Here is a 7039-nt window from a genome sequence, read left to right on the forward strand (position 1 = left end):
ACCTCACGCGTGCAAATACGATGAAACTCTTCAGGTGTGACGAAGCAAAAAAGGGAATTGAGAGCCTTACTGTTCCAACTCGAGTTTTGATAATCGAATGCGTCCCATTTATCAAGAGGTTTGGGAATATCAACACCATCAATGGTAACAATAGGTTCACTTCACCCATAGATCACACAGTGCTAAACTGTCTCATCGATAGATTTTAAAAACGCTCTCATACAAGCTTTCCAATAAGAATAGTTTGTATCATCAAGTAACGGAGGTCTATGGGTCGAGTTACCTTCACGAATTGAATCCATATCACCAATCACACAAAATCACACTCCTATAGTTTTGATAAAAACAAAGAGTGACCCGGTCTGATACCAAATTGAAAAACCTAAGTGATTCGTGATTAGATCAAAGTTTAATTATTCCAATTCCCAATCAAATAAAACTCACAATCTAAATCATGAAGCACTTACGAGAGTGATTTAGATTGTTATTTTTGAAAAATAGTAAATCGACACAAACGATTTTTACGTGGAAGAACCACAATTGATGCACCTTCAATTGTGATAAAAAACCACGGGCGAAATGCCACTAATCAATCCACTACTAAAGAAAGAAAGATTACAAAGATAATAAACAAATTACCCAAGCACTTCCAATTTGTCTTCAAATCTTCTATATATCTCTCACTGCAACCTTCATCTCGGAATTGATTAGATTGAAGTTGAACCCACAACTTCTATTGTCGAATCAACGACCACGTACAAAATCAAACTCCTTTGACACTCCACGCTTGAATCTCTGGATTCCACCGAAGAAGAACACTCTTGAATATGAATAATCAACCTCCTTGATGTGTGCTTCTCAAAACATGAGTTTAATACTCAATCAAATCATCAAGGAAAACTCACAAAAAACTCCAAATAAAAAACCCCCAAAACCTTAAAGTAGATGTCTAAAACGTAATCCTAGTTCTGGACTGAAACTAGTACTTATAGAAAACTAGGATAGCGAAGCTCACTCGAGCGAAGACTCTCTCGCTCGAGCGAGGAACCAAAAATGTGTGTTTCCCTTAAGTGGCCTCGCTCGAGCCACACTACTTGCGTTCGAGTGTACAATCATCCTTCTCAGGTTTTTTACGGAAGCAACTTTCGCTCGAGCGAGCAAGACAAAAAAACTTAGAAAAAATACAACTCAATAAAAACATGTTTGTTCACGGGATTGACAAGACTAAGGGACCTGGCAGAGCCCAAAAGATATTATCAAAAGAATGACGAGTACCACCTTCGATATCATCAGAACCATCTCTTCTATCAGTAGAAGAAGGAATGAGACGTTGCACCGTCTCGGTAAGAATGACAATTTGTCGTCTCATCTCGGCCATTTTATCTCTCAGATATGGAACCCCATTAACCTCAGTATCATTACCTAAAGTCGAGGCATAACCCCTACCACAACCACCCCTACAACCTTGACCCCGATTAGCCATAACAATAACCTAGTATGTTTCCAAAGTAGTCAAGATATATAGATTTCAGATCCGATTCACGGATTAGGATAACTCAGTGTAACTATCAACTCACAGCAGTATGAAGTCTCAAAAATTCAAAAGTCAACAACAAGACTATAATATTAAGAATTTATTCAAACAATTTGTATAAGGAATTTGAACAGCCTAAGAATTGAAAGCAAAGATTGAAAATACCTGTGTAGAACCATAGTCCAATTACAGATTAAGAATCAAAGTCCCAAACTCAAAAGCATTCCATGTAACACCCCGTATTTTGAGGTATTAATATTTAGTGAGTGGTATTGGTGATTTATTATAATAATTTAGTGGTGAGATTTTTAGATAGGAATCTAATTTAAAATTATTTATTTGTATTTATCTCATCTTTTTTTATATCTATCTCATTGTTATTTATTTTCATTTAATAATAAATTTATCAAATTTTCCTAAATTTCCCCCTTCACAAGGAGAAAAAAAAAAAAACAAAAACAAAAACAAAACCGTGGGCAACAACCCACAGTTTTCCTTGCCTCCCACACCAAACCCATCATTCCATCATTTCATCTTTTCATTTATTTTTAATATTTTAATCTTCTTTCTCCCCTTCATTTCCTTTATAAATGAGCACAGTAAGGGGAGCACCTCACATTCCTTTCTTCTTCTTCATTCATTCTCTATATTCGACTCTCCCCCTCTCATAGATTGTGTAGAGTAGAACTATTAAGTTTAGATATGGGAGTGTTTAGAGTGAAAGTGAGTATTTTATAAAAAAAATTGAGAGTTGTAGATTTTATTAAATCATACATACTTTATGTCTTGGAAGTTTAATCAGAGTTATTTTTGGAGATCCATGGAGCAATTTCAAATTTATTGTGACAGAGTTAATTATTTTGAGGTAAATTCGGGTTGTATACAATATGCTCTATTTAAATCTCTTTGCAAAGAGTTCTCTATTTTTAATTATCCTCAATTTGTAATCCACTTAATTATTGTGATTATTGATAGATTTTGTAAAATCATTTGTTGTTGAATCGTTGCTATTCTGATCATTTGGTAAAATTTTCTATAAATATTTATGTGTTAAAATGGTGTTTTGTCTGACTGAATGACATAGAAATGCTCTGTATATAGATCGAGTCAATCTTGTTAATCTGTTTACACCAATATGCCCAGATAAGCGTGGAGCTTGGGTGAGGTAGGTGAATTAATGAATTTGTTCACTAGTCATGTACTGAGTAGGACCAGATATTTGGTCCTGGATAAATTATCATATATCTGGTTGATTTGTTGTGCAATTTGGTAAATTGCTTGATAATTGTATCGTTGATTTAATGTCATAAATTGTTAGATTTCTGTTAATTTATTCTGTATCTGAGCCTTGTATTCCTGTCGTATTGTATACTTCCTGAGTTAATTTATTTTTCAGGTGCGGAGCAAATTTTAGCAGAGATCAAAATTGAGATTAGAAAGATTTATTAATATAGAGATTTGGGACCCACCATGTAATTATTAAATTTGGAGATAATTGTAATATTGTTTATTTTGGAGGATACTGTACAATTTAGAGACAACTTTATAGTTATTATTTTTGGGAGCAAAACTTATATATATTTATTTAACGACCTAGAAGTCGGACGTTATATCCTAGTCGCAAGTCACAATAAGCCTTGAAGCCTTGAATCCACAAAGTCGCACTATGGCACTAGATTGAATCACAAAATCGATTGTATGGATGTCAAATCAAAATTGATCTGCCCACCAATGTTCTTGAGAGGAACTCCTAGTGAAGAACCCAAGAGAAGATTCAATCAGCGAACTTGAATCGAAAGTTCCAGCGCATGATCAATAGTGAATTAGCGAAGCCAAATTTAGAGTTGAACCCACAACTCGAATCACCATGATGAATCGTGATGATGAATCGAAATCTTGACTGGGTATCAATCTTAGTTTTTGAATGAACTCAGGTTCCGCGACATTTGTTTCTGAGAGTTAACTCCAATCGCAGTTCCATTCGAAGCAAGAATGAACCAGTTTCAGAATTGCCAATCAAATTAGGGCTTCAATTCAATCTTTAATGACAATTCTAGAGATCAATTCATAAATCTGACTAAGATTGGGGTTTTAAAGATCATGTTATTTTTGAGGTAATGGTCAGTGATAATTAGTAGGCTAGTATCTAACTCTTGTGCTTTGATACCAAATGATGAAGAGCCCAATCAAGAATGAGAGAAAATTTAGAGAGAAATATCTCAATAAATCAATATTCATATTTAAAAGTTAGTTACAAAGTGGTTATCCTTTTCCAGATATAGGCTATAATTTTCCCATCACTAATTGCCACATTTTATGCACATACTATCCTACATCAGCTTTGCTTTGTTTACATTCTTAGCCCTTTTGTGTGTGTGTGTGTGTGTGTTTTCACTTTTTCTTGGTTTGTGGACCTAACAGATCTTTTGGTTTTAATTGGTTTTGGTGCAGGTGATGACTAATGGGAGTTTTAGGAGTGTATGCAAGAAGTTTGTACAAGAAATCTGCTTACAAGTCAATTAGCTCTTATCTAAATGTCTAAAAAGGTTGACTCAACTTACTATATATATATATATATATAAGAGTAGGTTTTTTATTTCATCACCCACTGTTTTTTTCCCCCCTCCAATTTTCTTCCATTTTGAGCCTAAAACAATGGATTGTGTGTTTTCAAGACCATATTTGGTATTGTAGGAATAATGGTCGCCCTATGATTTTTCTTCTTCTTCTTCAAATGATCTTCTTTTTTTTTTTGGTGAGAATTTTCAAATGATTTTTTGATTTGGTGGAATACTAGAATTTTTTATTTTTTATTTTTAAACCAAAAGGCTAAAATTGGTATGATTAGGGTTTGGAGGTTCCCAAAAAAATAAAAAAATGTGGCATTTCTTGAAAGCGTCGCTAAATGTTGGATATGACATCATTAGTTAACAGAGACGAAAAGAAGGTGATAGACGTTAGGATATAGCAACTTTTTTCATAATCGTCGTTGTAAGACATTATTGACGTTTTTCAAATGCCGCAAGCCTAAGACGGCAGTTGCATCTGTGATGCAATTTAGAAATGTCATATTTTCTTATGGTAGCATTTTTTCAGACCTACGACGGCATTTTTGAAATGCTAAGAGCATGATTTCCTGCAGTGATACCACGGTTATACTATCTCTTTAGCAAAACCAAATGTTGAAGTTTTCATTCTCTACGAGTATTAACAGAATGTTTCAATTGTGTTAGGTCATCAAACCATCTTGTCTGACTATCCCAAAAATTGTTTTTAGTCTTTCCTTTGAAATATAGAGAGTTTTAGTGAGTACTTTCTAATAATATAAATGGGAGTCTATGCCATATAACAGAATCAACACAAGACAGAACCTGGCAATACACAATGAACCTGCTTGTACTCAAAAACTTTGTTATGTTAACCATATACTATATTTGTTCAATTAAAGAGCTCTCTCACTGTAGACAACACACAAATTGAATGACCATACATTATTTTTTAGTGAACAACGTACACAATAGAACCGCCATAGCAGAGCAACAAAAGCAAGCCTAACTAGTAAAAGAAACTTGAGATGGACATGCAGGCACATCAACTTCAACAACTCCTTCAAGCATATGGGTGACCTTTCTCATTGTTGGCCTCAGAGATGGATCTTCTTGAATACACCAAATGGCAACCATTAGAAATCTCTCCAGCCGCTTCCAGTCATTTAACGCTTCCATATCGTTTTTAACCAAAGTATCCAATCTTCCTTCCTAAAAGTAGTCACAAGCCCAATAAGTCAGAATTACTTTCTCTTCTTCACCAACCTCCATATCGCTGATGCTTTTTCGACAAGAAATAATCTCCAGTAGCAACACACCATAGCTATAGACATCAACTTTTGCAGTGATTGGATTATTGTTGAACCACTCCGCAGCAACATACCCTCTTCTCTCTCTAATGGTAGCAAGATTGGACTTACTCTGATTTAACTTCAGAAGTTTAGCCAACGCAAAGTCAGAAATCTGAGCATTGTAATAATCATCCAAAGTATGTTATGAGGCTTTATATCACAATGGATGATCTGGGTACTACATTCTTCATGTAGGTACACAAGTCCTTTGGCAATCCCCAATGCAATTTGGGTCCGTTGGTTCCAACTTGGCTTCTTTTCCCCCAAAAAGAAAGCCTGCTAAAGTCCCATTGCTCATGAACTCGTACACTAACATCCGATGTTGTCCTTCGTCACAAAATCTGAGCATTCGGACCAGATTCTTGTGATGTGTCTGCCCAATTACATTTACTTCAGTTTTGAATTCCTTCTCTTTCTCTTGAACCACCTTATCTAGTTTCTTCATTGCAACAAAAACTTTGGAACCCATTTGTATTGCCCCCTTGTAAACAATACCAAAAGCTCTGTTTCCCAGTTCCTCCTTGAAACCATTTGTAGCTTCTACAAGCTCTTCGTAAGTAAAACAACGAAGATTAGTCTCCACAGCACTGTGATTGCCATGATGACTTTTTATGCTTTTCCTGTGGTAGATGAGGAAAAAGCCCAAGCAAACAACACCAATCAATACAAAATTGTAACGCCCCACTCTCGGGTTGTTAAATACATTAAAATAGCCTAAAAAAAAATACAAGTTTTGCTCCCACAAATAATAATTACAAAATCGTCTCCAAATGGTACAATATCCTCCAAATATTCTAATTACCTCCAAAATAAACAATATTGCAACTATCTCCAAATTTAATAATTACAGTGGTGGGTCCCAAATCTCTATATTAATAAATCTTTTTAATCTCAATTTTGAGCTCCACCAAAATCAGCTCCGCACCTGAAAAGTAAATTAATTCGGGAAGTATACAATACGACAGGAATACAAGGCTCGGATATAGAATAAATTAACAGGAATCCAACAATTTATGACATTAAATCAACGATACGATAATAAAGCAATTTACCAAATTGCATAACAAATCAACTATAATTTATCCAGGACCAAATACCCGGTCCTACTCAGTACATGATCAGTAAATAAATTCATTTATTCACCCACCTCATCCAAGCTCCACGCTTATCCGGGCATATTGGTGTAAACAATTAATAAAATTCACTCGATCTATGTACGGAGTATTTCCATGTCATTCAGTCAGACAAATCACTATTTTAACACATAAATATTTGTAGAGAATTTTGCCAAATGATCAGATTATCAACGATTTGACAACAAATGATCTTACAAAATCTATCAATAACCACAATAATCAAGTGGATTACAAATTGAGGATAATTAAAAATAGAGAACTCTTTGCAAAGAGATTTAAATAGAGCATATTGTATACAACCTGAATTTACCTCAAAATAATTAATTTTATCACCATAAATCCGAAATTGCTCCATGGATCTCCAAAAATAATTTTGATCTCTTGTAAAATTACTAACTCTCAATTTAAATATTCCTATGTCTAAACTTAAAATTTACATCACAAATGGAGAGAGAGTTGAAAGTAGGAGAA

At 34.5% G+C, this 7039-nt stretch overlaps 1 pseudogene across 1 annotated transcript; it reads right to left on the reverse strand.

Moving 5' to 3' along the window:
* Positions 1 to 4942: 4942 nt before the first annotated feature.
* Positions 4943 to 7039, reverse strand: LOC145814352 (G-type lectin S-receptor-like serine/threonine-protein kinase RLK1; annotated as a pseudogene). Its single transcript, XR_014357650.1, has 2 exons — positions 6879 to 7039; positions 4943 to 6052 (listed from the first exon to the last, which is right to left on the reverse strand). The product of XR_014357650.1 is annotated as a G-type lectin S-receptor-like serine/threonine-protein kinase RLK1 (transcript).

Source organism: Camellia sinensis, unplaced genomic scaffold (genome assembly GCF_055761805.1).
Source record: "Camellia sinensis isolate YWXY unplaced genomic scaffold, ASM5576180v1 Unanchor1, whole genome shotgun sequence".
NCBI classification, from domain to species: domain Eukaryota; kingdom Viridiplantae; phylum Streptophyta; class Magnoliopsida; order Ericales; family Theaceae; genus Camellia; species Camellia sinensis.